This window comes from Acanthochromis polyacanthus, chromosome 2 (genome assembly GCF_021347895.1).
Source record: "Acanthochromis polyacanthus isolate Apoly-LR-REF ecotype Palm Island chromosome 2, KAUST_Apoly_ChrSc, whole genome shotgun sequence".
Lineage (NCBI taxonomy): Eukaryota > Metazoa > Chordata > Actinopteri > Pomacentridae > Acanthochromis > Acanthochromis polyacanthus.
The window spans coordinates 31,544,394-31,559,709 of NC_067114.1; positions in this window are offsets into that span (position 1 = coordinate 31,544,394).

Here is a 15,316-nt window from a genome sequence, read left to right on the forward strand (position 1 = left end):
ACAAGACGGCCACTCTACCCACTGAGCCATGCCGCCCCTGTCTGTCTGTCCAGGAGAGGTCATCGGAGATCTGGACTCCCAGGAACCTGAAAGTGTGGACTCTCTCCACACACTCGCCGCTGATGTAGAGGGGGTCAGTTCTGTTCCTCCTGAAGTTCATGATTATCTCCTTTGTCTTTGAGGTGTTTAGTGTCAGGTGATTTTCTGAACACCAGGTTGCGAGTTTCTGGACCTCCTCTCTGTAGGCTGTCTTGTCTCCCTATGAGATCAGACCGACCGCTGTGGTGTCTTCAGCAAATTTGATGATGATGTTTCTGTGGGCTGGTCTGCAGTCATAGGTGTAGAGACAGTACAGGAGGGGGCTCAGCACACAGCCCTGCGGTGAACTGGTGCTCAGGAAAGGAGGGGACCAAGTCTCACAGACTGGGGTCTGTTGGTTAGGAAGTCCTTAATCCAGGTGCATGTGAGAGGGCGGAGGCTCAGGGTGTCCAGTTTGTTGATCAGGATGTCCAGTATGATTGTGTTGAATGCTGAGCTGTAATCCACAAAGAGCATCCTGGCATAGCTCTGCGGTTGTTCCAGGTAGCTCAGCACAGCATGCAGAGCTATGGCGATGGCGTCCTCTGTGGATCTGTTCGCTCGGTATGCGAACTGGTGGAAGTCGAGTGTGGGGGGAGACAGTCTTCGATGTGCCGGAGAACCAGTCTCTCAAAGCACTTCGTTATCACAGGTGTGAGGGCAACAGGGTGGTAGTCATTGAGGCTGGTTGTGGGTGACTTTCTTGCTACAGGGATGATTGTGGCGGATTTCAAGCAGGTGGGATGACTTCTTGGGCCAGTAAGAGATTGAAAATCCTGCAGAAGATGCAAGACAGCTGAGCACATGCTCTGAGCACCTTTCCAGGGACTCTGTCTGGACTATCAGCCTTCCTTGGGTTCACTCCCAGGAGCACACGCCTCACATCGTGCTCCTCCACAGTGAGTGTGTGTGTGTGTGTGTGTGTGTGTGTGTGTGGGGGGGGGGTGCTGGGGTCTGATGGGCGTGGGGGCAAGGCTGGGGCAGATGAGCGTCGCTGCGATGTTTTGAACCAAGCAAAGAAGCAGTTGAACTACTCAGTTTTCTAGCATTGTTCAGTGAAAACATTGGTGGCACGATTGAGTCAAAGGGCGACTTTTCAGCACAAATGTGTGAATTGTCATGGTGTAGATGTTAATTCATTGTCTCTGCTTCTCTTTGTGGATAAATAATATCAAATTCAGAAAAATAGAACAAAGTCAATAGATGTGACAGCTGGAGGGGGTCTGATGGTCATATCGAATGTTGCGGTTTCTTCACTGTTGAACAAACTGTGTTTAAACTCTAAGGGTTGAATAACTTGCTGGCTAATATTAACAATGGGAATAAAACAAAGGAATGGCTTCTAAAGCAGCACAAAGTTGTGGCTGCATCTAAATTTAGGAGCTGACTCCTGTGCAGAATGTAAGAACAGAGATGGTGTGTATGGGTTTAATTAGAACTGTGAGCAGGTACAGGGGAGGATGTTTCAGTGGTACCAGAATTTATGGTTGATCCTGCTGGAAGTGCTGCAAGCTGAATTCAATTAAACATCTGTGATGGGAGGTGGCTACTTTATAACCACAGTGGTATACCTTTTGTCAGATCTGCCATCCCCCTTTTCTTCTTACATCCATGCCACATTTCCCTTGTGGGAGACTTATGTCAGATGCTGTGCTGTGGTAAAGGTTTAGCACATAGTGTGTGTGATGTGATGCTCTGAATACTAACTTTTCTATTTATGAAGATGTAGTGGTGTAATTTAAGCTAAAGTCACATGTAGAAATCAGCATTATAACCTAATTTTGAGCTTGCTGTGTTTTTATTTAAATTATGAATAATGTTTCATTGTGAGTATGTGACAAATATTAACAATTTTTTGATTATCATGAACTACTTGAGATAGTTTGTGAGGGTTGTTTATTATCTTCTTTTTTGGGAGCAGTGAAACAATGTAAACACAACATTCACATATATAAACATGTTTATATATTAGCAATCATTTATATATTTACACATTTACACATAGAACAGACAGTAAAATAATCTTTGGCTAGTTTAGCTTTATTAAATAGGGTGGTCATCCAGTAAATTAATATGACAAAAATTAACTAATACAGCTCTAAAAAGACAGTCTCCATATTGCTTGTGTACTTTTTTCATTTCACAAAAACTTCCCAAAAGAGTTTTATTCCAAATGTGTATATTTCTATGATCTCTGATCCTGCAATTGTGCAGGGGTTCTGAACCCAGAGTGCAGGCACACAGAACAGGCTATGACAAATCTGGTCAAACAAAGAGTTTTATTACAATTAAAACTAAGGAAACAAGCAGAACCAAGCAAACCAAGAAGAACTGAGCTAGACCAAACTCCAGTCAAAAAACTAAAGATTTAATGGTAACTAAGGAATAAAGTCTAACCAACAAACTGTCGAGACAAAGAACCACACTATGGGGCTAAGAACATATAAACAACACAAATGGCCGATTCACAACTAAGGAATACAAACAGGAAGTGGGGGCCATCTTGGAACAGAAGTCTGGTGATACGGGAAATGCGGCGGTACAGGGGAGGTGCGCCGTGGAGAGCAGCGAGACAGAGTCTGTGAGTCCGTGTCAGATCAAGAGAAAGAGCCAGCGGTGGTGGCTGAACAAAATGGTCGGCGTGCAGGCAGAAGTCATGAGTGTGGACAGAGAACTAGGGACCGGAGACAGGCAGACAGGCAGGCAGGCACTGACCAGAGTGGACTGGAAGAAAAACTGAAGCAGAGGAAAACAGGAATTAGATTGCCGCTTACAACGAGCAACCCAACACAGTGTGGTACTCATGACTGGAGCAGCTGACGCCATGATCAGGCAGAGAATGGTGGGCAGTGGCGTGCACAGACATTTTGGGGGGAAGGTGCTCAGTGGGGAAAAAAAGGGCACCTTGTGTGGCATGTAGAACCATTGGCTGCCTTAATTTAACAGTGTGAGATCTGAAAAATCAAAAATCAGGAACAGATTTTCTGTAACGGCATTTATTTTAACATCTTCATAATAATAACACACAAATGGTCAAAAAAACATTGCACCCTAACATTGTAAATGACATCATAATGAAACAAATGACCTTTAGAAAAGTGAATGAGTTGTGTGAGCATTATCACTCCCCTGTTTTATCATCATGATCTTTCTCCTCATCCTACTTAGATGTTTTTGTTTTTGTTTCTTTTTAAATCCAGGACAGCAGCGAGCTGCTTCCCTGAGTGGCCTGTTTCAGCTCCCTTTCTTTGCCTCTCTTGATCCTCTCCCTTCTGGACATGCTGCAATTGGTAAATTAAAAGAGATTGACAATATCAAGACTGATTCCTGACATTAGGTTACAAGAAGGTAGAACGCTACTTTTTCTTTTTGTCATTTAGCAAATAAGTCACAGCAAGTGTTGCCTCTACCTAATGTAGGCTAACAATAAACCTATAGAAACTAAATATTCAGTTATAGTATACCAATCATATGCTGTAACAAATCACCAAATAATGTTGGTTGTGTGGTCATCATCATCATGTTATGTTGATTATTTTATTATTATTATGGGTAGTGTTGAGGTTGTTTAGCAGGCGGGCATTTGGCTAATTTAGGTATGGTTGTTTTGTGTTGCATGAGACAGGCTACTTCACAACAGAGACAAATAAATGCACAGTGTGGCTTGGCAACTGAGGCTTATGAACAATACACTTGATTCATTTATGTGTTACCTGGTTGGTGGCTACAGTCAGGGTCGAGATGCCTGTTGGCTGTGCAGCTGCTGCCACGTGCATGTCCGCTCCTCATGTTAACGTTATGAGATGGGGCGGGGCGAGTCGCAGCACGGCACGACATGGGGTCGTGTGAGTGTGCATGTGCCTGTGTGTGTGTGCGTCTGTGTGTGTGTTTGTTTAAACTTTTTATAAAAATTCGAGATGCGGAGGGCACCTGCTTGATACTGAGGGCAAGGGCAGGTGCTCTAGCACCACCTGGTGTCTATCTGTGCACGTCACTGCTGGTGGGACAAGCTGAGTTTTAACCAGAGCTGATTAGTAATCCGGTGCAGCTGCACTCCCTTCACAGCTGTGTCCACAGCGCCGGGATTAGAAGTCGACCGGGTGCGTAGCGAAGAGGGGGGAGGTATCGAGAGGGAGGACAAGAGACAGAGAAGCAGAGGGGAAGAGAGAGAGAGAGAGAGAGAACGACAGAAGTGAGGAGGAGAGGGAGGAAAGGAAGTGAAGAGAGAGGAAGAGAAGAGGAAGAAGAGCAGACGTGGGTAATAATGAGTTACATTTACTTCGTTACATTTACTTGAGTAACTTTTTGAAAAAAATGTACTTTTGAGAGTAGTTTTACTCTGCCATACTTTTTACTTTTACTTGAGTAGATTTGTGAAGAAGAAACGGTAGTTTTACTCCGTTACAATGGGCTACACTCTACTCGTCACTTTTTTATTTACCACATTAGATATGCTTTCTTTTGCCGGAGAGATGCCCCCAGTGGATCTATCACATGACTGTGTTTCACCAATCAGATGAAGCAACAATAATCCCATGACTCTGTTTCACCAGATGTCACTCTGCAGTCACATGACCACATACAAACTGTGGCAACATAGCGGCACAAACTCTTCACAAGTAGCAGACAGGGAATGAATAAAATGGAGGCGTTTTTGAGATGTTTGACCTTGCTTCGGAGTCCGACAACATTAGCATAGCATTAGCATCGATATCTCGTCTTCGGCTTTTGTCTTCTGTTTACTAACACGGCCGAAGTGAAGCGTGACGTCACGCTTGGTAGTCACGGTTGATACAGCCTGTACAGGGATGGGGAGCAAGGGGGAAGAATCTGACGACCGAATATTTGGATATTAGGGTCAACCCTATTTGTAATGTTATTTTCTATCCACTGAGCCTGTGCCATTTGGAGAGAAGTGAAATACAGTATATCTTGTCACTGGAAGTAGTTTGCACTGTTCAAATATAAAAACGTTACCTTACTACAGGTATTTGTTTCAAAAGCTTCATGTTGTGAAACACTGAGATTTGGAAATTTGTGTTTCTTGTGTTGGTTCAGCGGCCCGCGGGCAGGCCGTTTTGATATCTGCATAAGCATTTTTCGAAATAGAACGACACAGCCAACTCGATGATAGAAACATAATACACCGATGGAAAGCTTAGATTCTCATGAATCCGCCGGCATAAACCACTTTCAGATGTGATTACCACAGCTTGTAATATAAACACATTTGTCCGACAAACAACGAATATCCATCCATCCGTTCTCTATACACGGCTTTAAGATTCAAGAATTTTATTGCCACATACACAGCAGAAACACAGTGGTTACCCTGAGTGATAAAATTGTTATTGTAAATTCCCTTCACACAACTGAAATAACAAATAAAATTAAATTAAATTAAATAGAATAGAATAAAAATGATATAGAATGAAATAAAAATTGTAAATAAATCCTTTGTGCAAATGTTCTCATCTTGTGCAATACTATCACATGTAAACAATACAATATTGTCATATGCGAACATGAAATAAAACATAAAATAAAGTCACAATAATACGTATTTTGTGACATGCTAAGTCCTAAAATAAAATAAAGCTAAGTGAGAAAAACTAATAGTGTATGTGGAAGATTTCACCATTAGGAATGTTTTCTCATTGGTTTTAATTATTGATTAGTAATTTGATTCATTAAATGGGTGGCATGTCCTCATAAGTGACATCTGTGTTTAACAGATGCTCTAAATAAAGTAGCTGAACTGGCCTCTGCAGGCCTTTACTGCACTCTTCCATTACTTAACCTTGTAGTTCATACCACAAAATGAGATGTTCTGTACTTAACTCTATTCACTGATATCTTCGGAGGCTGAACCATGATTACAAATCTTCACTAACCAGTCACTACTGCACCGGCTGTGGTGGCAAATAATCTCACGATAGCAAGGTGAAAGTGTCTGAGTCTGCTATTTGTTGATTACATTTTGGTACAGTGGTGCCCCATCTTTATTAACAGTTTATAGTTTTACAGAAAGTGCACTTCACTCTGTCCCAGTTCAGCAGATGCATATTTTAATATCACCTGGCTCTCTGTCCAGTAGTTCAGGGTTTATATTTTTTATTTATGGTTTATCTGATCGGAGCAGATACCGTATACATAGGTAAACTGAAAACAGGTGTCCAATGCAAGTATCATAATGTTTATAGCAAATACTAATTTTCAACACTCATTCCTGCAAAGACTTTTATAAGAGTGAGTCAGAAAAATGGGATAAAAGGAAAATGAACTGAGTACAGCAAGTTACAATAAAAAGTAAATTAAGTGCAACAGAATACAAAAAATATGTTTTATATATTTATACACAATATCTTTTAAAATGAAACACTACAGGCTGTTTTTTTGCTGCATTTGATAGCTCTCGTTAACAGTAGTGAAGTCTGTAAATTTCACGTCATAAGGTAGCAAGTTCCAGAATGTTGCTCCTTCGCGAGAAAAAGCCAACTGAGGATGAGTAACAAAACTCTTTAAGCATTCATACGTAAGCTTACACAATAAAAATGCATGAAGTTTGCAAAACTTAAAATTGGGTATTTACTTGCAATGTGGCAGTGATGGTATCTTATTTATTTTTGTCCCAAGATTCTTTAAGAGGACACTGAAAATATAAATATAGATTGGCTGACCTGAGACCAGATAATCAAACCATATAACACGTGAGAGCATCACAGAATTTGGAAATAACAGGGCAATGCTAAATTTCAAACACTTTCTTCTTAAAACAAGTAATATTAGTCTTGATCATTTCAGATCGAACGTAAAGAGAAAACTACACTGCCCATCCAAAAAAAAATGTTGCACACCCAATTTTTTTATTTTTTTTATTTTTTTTTATGGACTGCCTTTAGCTTGGAGCATGGTATACATTCACTGTGGTATTATTTTGATAAGCTTCTGCCACAGCATTTATTTCAATCCAGAGTTGCATTAATTTTCTACCAAGATCTTATATTGCTGATGGGAGAGTCAGACCACTGTGCAAAGTCTTCTCCAGCACGTCATGCTCCCTGAATGACTCATTTACAGTGTGAGCTCTATGAATCTTGGCGTTGTCATCTCTGAATATGCCCATGCCATCAAGAAAGAAAAACTCCATTGATGGAAAGACCGGGTCATTCAGTATATTGAGGTACTCAGCTGACCTCATTCTTTGGGAACATAACGTTGCTGAACTTGACCAACCCCAGATCATAACCTTAACTCCTACAGGCTTGTAGACACTAGGCATAATAAGTGCATCACTTCATCCACCTCTCTACTTAGCCTGATGTGCCCATCTCCTTGGAACAGGGTAAAACCGGACTCATCAGATCACATGACCTTCCACTGCTCCAGAGTCCAATCTTGATGCTCTGTAGCAAAATGAAGTTCTTTTTTTCTGATTAGCCTCATTGATGAGTCATTTTCTGAGGACTACATGGTTTAGTCCCAGTCCTTTGAGTTCTCTTCACATTGTGCATGTGGAAATGCTCTTGCTTTCAACACTGAATATTGTTGTGAATTCTACTGTTGATTTCCAATCACAATCATCCAAGAGTTTGTTCCGACCACATTTGTTCCTTGTAGACGATGGTTCACCACTATCCTTCAGGTTTTAATAATGCATTGGATGGTTCTTAACCTGATTTTAATAGTTTCAGAAATCTCCTCAGTTGTTTTCTTTGCTTGATGCAGGCCAATAATTTGACCCTTCTGAAACAGAAGATCATCCTTTCCACGACCACAGGATATGTCTTCCGACACAATTGTTTAAGAAATGAGAAGCTACTCACTGCATCAGCTGGGGTTACATAAGTTGTTGTCAGCTGAAACATAGTAATCACTGCAGTAATTATCCAATGGAAGGCTCTTACCTATTTGCTTAGTTAAATCCAAGTGGCAACTTTTTTTGGACAGGCAGTGTAAATGTGATTTTTCAGATAATATTCCACTGTGCCCCACTGCTGCTCTACTTAAGAGACCTCTCTGTATTACAAACAAGCAATGTATGAAAAGCTGATCACCCAGAACTCAGATCATTCAAATTTGGAGAATGAGAAGCAGAGAAGCATAAAAGCAGAATACAATATACCTTTTAAAGAAACCTTGTCCTCGCAGTTCTACAGATCTAATTCCGATTTTATTTTTTTGTACAATCCCCACTAACAGCATCTTTAACACACCCTGATGGTAAAAGAATTTAGCAGTATTCCAGCTTCTTATCAGTGTTGAAAATATGCCAAAGTGTTACATTACGTATGAGGTTTAGCAACGAATATGATGCTCCTGCTGAACAGTTCACATGGGTTGTGCTTTGAGTGGAGCCTTTCAAACTGTGGATATGGATTTGCATAAGTAGTAAATGTTCTCATTTCAGCACACAACACATACAGTACATGAGAAGTATTAAAATCTGTCACGTACTGTGTCAAGGTATTGTACAAAACTAAAGCTAACAGGGTTGTCTGGGTCTTTGGGGCTTGCTATAAGTAGAGTCATAGGTTAAGCCTGTGCAGGGCTTAAAGAAACCTATTTCTCTTATCTCCCCTGGTCATGAACCATGAGCAATAACATTATCAAGGGGTCTGTTGTTACAGGGTTGGGGTAGAGAGGAGGAGAATTACAGGCAGTGAGGAGATTTTAAACACTACACGTCTCAGGGATGTGTCCAATCGTGCCTCTAATCTGGCCATTGTGTTAGGCCTTATCAGCCGTCAGCGCTTTGAAAAGAACAAAGAATAGTATCGGCTGATTCATAAATCATAACTTCAAACACTGTGGTAGGTCACTGTTTTATGTGCACTCCTGGATACAGATTGAGCTTACAGATGCTACTAGCCCTTGTGGCTCTCACATTAAGGCTTTATTATCTTACAGAAAATGTCAAAAGGTTTCTGGGCAAACAACAATATCAAGTGTTGTGGGGATGTTCTTACCCAATTTTTTTCAGTAAGGACATGCTATATGCTATTTAGTGCAGTTGATGATTGTGCAACCAATGTCCACTCCAATGATTTATTAATGCAATGAGGGTTCATGTTTACATAGCCTTACACGCAGATCAGATAACATAAATTACTGACAAAGTAAACTGCAATAATCTCATTACAATTTGTGCTGGAAAACCTTGGGTCTTGACATTCGTATGGATCTTACTTTTGCATGTACTATCTACACTACCATTCAATAGTTTGAGGTCACCCAGAGAATTTTCTGTTTTCCATGAAAACTCACACTTTTATTCATGTGCTAACAGAATTGCACAAGGATCTTCTAATCATCAGTTAGCCTTTCAACACAATTCAATAACACAATGTACCATTAAAACACAGGAGTGATGGTTGCTGGAAATCGGCCTCTGTACCCCTATATAGATATTCCAATAAAAATCAGCCTTTTGAAACTACAATAGTCATTTACTACATTAACAATGTCTAGACTGTATTTCTGATTAGTTTAATGTTATCGTCATTAAAAAAAATGCTTTTCTTTCAAAAATAAGGACATTTCTAAGTGACCCCAAAACTTTTCAGAAGTAGTGTACGTACGTCATGGCTGTGTTTCACATTGCAAATGTTTTCGTTTTACTTGAAGCTTACGTGACAGCTGCTCTTGCAAATTACACACTGTTTCATGCAGTGTGCATACAATTGGGACATACTATGTCATAATAACATTGCACCTTAAACTTTGATTGTTGCAGTCTGCACAGTGACATAAGCTGTCAAATATGTGATTAACTATGCAGAGGATTGTGCATCAGAATGGCCAGAAAACATGCTAGCTTGCATTTTGCAAAATCTGATGAAATATATTAAGTCTTGGGTTAGGAATGTGGCTGGGAAAAGTCAGTTTAGCTCCATTCATTCATAAATAATCCGCTTATAAACAACTCTGAAGCACACTAATGATTATGTCATGTCTAATTTGTTTCATGTGTACAAGAAATTCTAAAAATGTAAAGACAAGATGTCATTTTATTGGAGTATTTACTATACACTGGTCCATTTCTTACCACCATGTAAAGTCAACACTCAATGCTAGTCTAAGATAGTCAGCTGTGAGCTGCAATTTTATCAAGAAAATCTTTTAATCTTACTCTTGGTAAGGAAGCAAGTAAATGTGTATCTTGTCAAACTATTACTTTGTTCATTCGAAAATTTGCATTTTATAAGGTATAGGCTAGGTCAAGGGTATTGTGTTAAGCATCAGGATCATGTGCACATGAATGCAAAGAATTTCAAAGAAAATTGTTTACCATTCTCTGATTGAATTTATCCTGAGGCCTTGGCTTAGATTGATCCTTACATTTTACAATAACATCATATTGATATGTGAACATTTTTTCCAGAAGATACATATACGCTACCATTCAAAAGTTTGAGGTCACTCAGGGAATTTCATGTTTTCCATGAAAACGCACACTTTTAGTCATGTGCTAACATAATTGCACAAGGATTTTCTAATAATCAATGAGCCTTTCAACACCATTAGCTCACACAATGTAGCATTAGAACCCAGGAGTGATGGTCGCTGGAAATGGGCCTCTGTACAACATGTAGATATTCCATTAAAAATCAGCCATTTCCAGCTGGAATAGTCATTTACCACAATAACAATGTCTCGACTGTATTTCTGATTTTGAAATAAAGACATTTCTAAGTGACCCCAAGCTTTTGCACGACCGTTCAAAAGCTCGTGCGCACACACACACACACACACACACACACACACACACAAATATAACAAATGTGTGTGTGTGTGTGTGTGTGTGTGTGTGTGTGTGTGTGTGTGTGTTTGGGTGCGTGCGTGTGTTTTTGTGTGTTGCACATATGTTTGTATACTACACACAGAATTGGCAAACTGCATAATCACCGTATGGCACTCTCCATAACCTCAATCGATACATTAGTCACGGGTTAGGTTTTTACATGGCTGTCAATTCATTTCCAGATTATGATTTCCCTTCCTCTGAAGTCTTTTTATTCCTGTCTTCACTCTCACAAAGACAGCTGGTATTTATAAATACAAAATAGCTTGTTGATAGGAGATTTGAATATGAATCATCCAGTCCTATTTCCTTTCCTTCAGAAATCCTAATAACAGTCATTATCCTCCATAGTCAAAATAAAGTCACAGAAAGTAAAGCCATTTAATTGCTGATATTGTCATTTAGCAGTGAATATCAGAGGAAAAAAGGTTTCTTTGCTTCTCACTTAACCTTATGCATCAGCTGTACTTGATGCACATTGCTAACTGATAGTTTAATGACATATTATGTATTCTTTTAAAAACTGTAGATTTAAATCTTCACAAGAATATGATTTTTACATTGAAGATAGAGAAAACTTTGTTTTATTTCATTCATTTGTAAAATAAAAAAATACAAATAAATAATGTTTCATGTAAATACAACAATCACCAAACACAAATGAAAAAAGTGAAATTAAAAACAAAAACAACAAAGAAACATGAAAATATATACATGTATATACACATACATACATACATGTGTACACACACACACACACACACACACACACACACACACGTTTGTACTTCTATCTTAGTGAGGACATCCATAGGCGTAATGCATTTCCTAGAGCCTTACCCTAACCTTAACCATCACAACTGATTGCCTAAACTTAATCCTTACCCTAACCCTAACCAAACCTCAATTCATACCTGTTCTCTAAAAACAGGTCTTCACCCTCAAACATGGCTGTTTCAAAGTGAGGACCGGCCAAAATGTCCTCACTTTGTAAAAATGTCCCCACTTTGTTAAATGCAGAAAATGGTACTCACCATGTAGCAAGTACAAGAACACACACACACACACACACACACACACACACACACACACACACACACACATACCTATAATACAATAAAATAAAATAACTGCTGGCCAACAGAGACAGTGACATACCATTTTGTTCTCCAATTACCATTAAATTAGTGCTTATTCACAACAACAAAAAATGACAAAGAAATGACAATCGAATGTAACTAATATATTTCGTTATATTTGTTTAACAAACTGGCTTTAATTAATCTCTTAAATGTAGTGCTTGACTTAGATTCTTTGATTTCTTTCATCAGATTGTTCCATAAACTGATTCCTTTCACAGACACACAACGTTCCATCATTTTAGTCCTAAACCTTGTTTTTTTTTAAAGATCTCTGTTCCTTTTAAGTTATACTTGCTTTCTCTTTTTCCAAATCTTTTCTGGATGTTAGCTGGCAACGCCTTTGTGTTGGTTTTCAGCATAATTTGCAGAATACTGTAATCTACTAATTCTTGGAATTTCAATTTTAATTGAAGGAATAATGGATTGGTTGGATCTCTGTAACGTTTTCTACTGATTATTCTTATGGCTCTTTTCTGTAATATTAAAATTTACTCAGTATATGTTTTGCAGGCGTTTCCCCATACTTCGATGCAATAGGTCAGATGTGGAACAATCATGGTGTTGTATAATATGTGCAGTGCTTTGTTGTCCAGTGAATCTTTTACTTTGTGTAACATAGCTATTGTTTTCAATATTTTTGCCTTTGTATACTGGATATGTGATTTCCAACACAAATTATCATCCAAAATAACACCCAGAAACTTGGTTTCCCTTACCCTTTTGATTTCAATACCATCTATGGTATTGAACTTGTCAATATCCATGGCCTTAAGATCCGGAGTTTGATTACATAGTCTTAATATGGCAAGTATGAATATCTACATATTGACAACAGGCCAACTAACTGTGTGATATGCCTTTTTACATGACAAACCATGGGAAATTATCATCTACTTATTTAATTCCTCCTCTACTTTATAGTGTGTTTAACTAAAAAGCACATAGAAGATATTTTTCTCAGGAGTTGCTGGAGACAAAACTGACATCAGTCAAGAGTGATTGTGGGACTTTTGTTCATCAAGTTGACCAAACTCGCCTCCAGATGAATGTTGATATTGCTCCATGCATGATCAACAGCATTGGGGGATTAAATGAAAATGCTCATGAAGTGGTTTAGAGTTACTCCATGAGTAGAAGAGAACAGCTTGTAGTTATTAATCCACTAAGGACATGGAGCCTCGGCAGAGTAAGGTGATGATCGGCGTATGTTTGTCTGACTCTCGGTCAGTTTGTCTGCCTGTTAGCAACTTTACTCCGAAACCGACTAACAGATTAAATTTTCAGGGAAGGTCAGAAATGACGCAAGGACCCAGAGATTAGATTTCGGCAGTGATGCAGCATATAGTCTGGATCCACAGATTTGTTAAACATTTTCTGTATCATTACAAGATAGTGGCATGGCATCACTGTAACTATGAGAAGTGAACACTACATCAGCTGCCTACTGATGATCACATGATTGTGATCCTACTAGAAATCCACCGTTGCGGACTTATGGGGACATTTCCATCGGAAAAAATACAAGGAAGAACTGATTAAATTGTGGAAGTGTTTCCTGCCGCCCACTACATATTAAGGTCATGTGATTCGGTATCCGTTCATAACATACACATGCATAACACATGCTTGTGGTAAGCGCAACATAAGTTTGTTTGTGGGTACATCTATATTAAATGGCCACATTTTATGGTGCCATGATTTGTTGTCATCAGTAACTAATAAACAAATGCTGCATTTTTTAAAAAAAAAGAAAAAAATACATGCTGCATTTCCTACAATGTCATATGGGGGAATGAACAGCCTTGGCAGAGTACTGCGCTCTCTGAGTCCTTTTCTTGTTAGAAATGTAACATGTAAATGTGTGAAAATTATAAAGGATGTACAACTTTATGTTAGTACTGTTGTGCAGATGCTGTATGTAGCATTCTGCTGTTAATAGAATAGGTTTTTTTGTCATCATACATGGCATGACAAAAATACTTCCACTTCCACTGGACTGTGCAACAGGCAGTAAGTAATAAAATATCACATTAAATAATAAAATTGAATATATACATATATAACACACAATATTAAAAAGACACCATGTGCAAAGAGGGCCAGATATGTGCAAAATGGGATGTAGATGAAATCTAATAGGAACCAGTGGAATATGATATGTTATGAAAATGGACCAAAGCAGCAAAGAGTGATATTGTGCATTCAGGCAGACATGTGTATGGAGTTCAGGAGTCTGATGGACCAAGGGAAGAAACTATTCCTAAGCCTGTTTGTCCTGCATTTTGAGGATCTCAGTCTCTTCCCTGATGGCAGCAGGCTGAACAGTTTCTAGCCAGGGTGTTTGCTGTCTGCCCAGATCTTCTTTGCTCTGCTGATGCAGCGGGAGGTTGCGATGTTCTCTAGGAGGGGCAGAGGGCAGTCGATGATCTTCTCTGCTGTCCCTTCCTGTCTGCGGTGAAGCAGGCTGCAAACCAAACAGTCACAGAGTAGGTCAGCACAGACTCTATGGTGGCCCGATAGAAGGACACCTGCAGTCTCTCCTCCAGGTGGTTCCTCCTCAGCACTCTGAGGAAGTGGAGTCTCTGCTGTGCCTTCTTAACTAGTGCTGCTGCGTTGACTGTCCAGGTGAGGTCCTCAGATAAGTGAGTCCCCAGGAACTTGAAGGAGGCCACTCTTTCCATACAGACCCCATTGATGGATAGTGGAGCATAGACACCCCTATGCCTCCTGAAATCAATGGCCATCTTTTTGGTCTTCTTGGTGTTCAGCTCCAGGTTGTTCCTGAAAAACCACCCTGCCTGCTCCTGTATTTCCTCCCTGCACGTCGTTTCATGAACAATTTGGGGGCTCATCCAGGACTGCACCTTAGAGGCTAAAGTGTTCTCCCCTCTGGTTGGACATTGCACATACTGTACAAATCTGGGGAGCATGGTCTTCAGGCAGGCTCTATTAACCCTTAGGGCCCTGGGGGTGGGGGGGTTGGGTGGGGGGTGGGGTGGGGGGTTGGGGGGAAGAGGTCCATTTTTGACTAATTCTGATTTTACCTTTATATTTCACCTTAAAAGCTGTTGATCTTGCTTTGCTTGGTATCTTTTTTTTTCAGCACAACCTCACCTGTGTGATTCTATAATTATTTATACATTTTGATATAATGTATGAACACACTTGACCTAAAATAGCAGAAAAATAAAAAGTCTGAGTAGAAAAAAGTTAGATTTTTTTGCTGTGGATACCATAAACATGTGTAATAAATCCTTTTCAGAACTTATAATGTATAAATTGTTTGTCATAA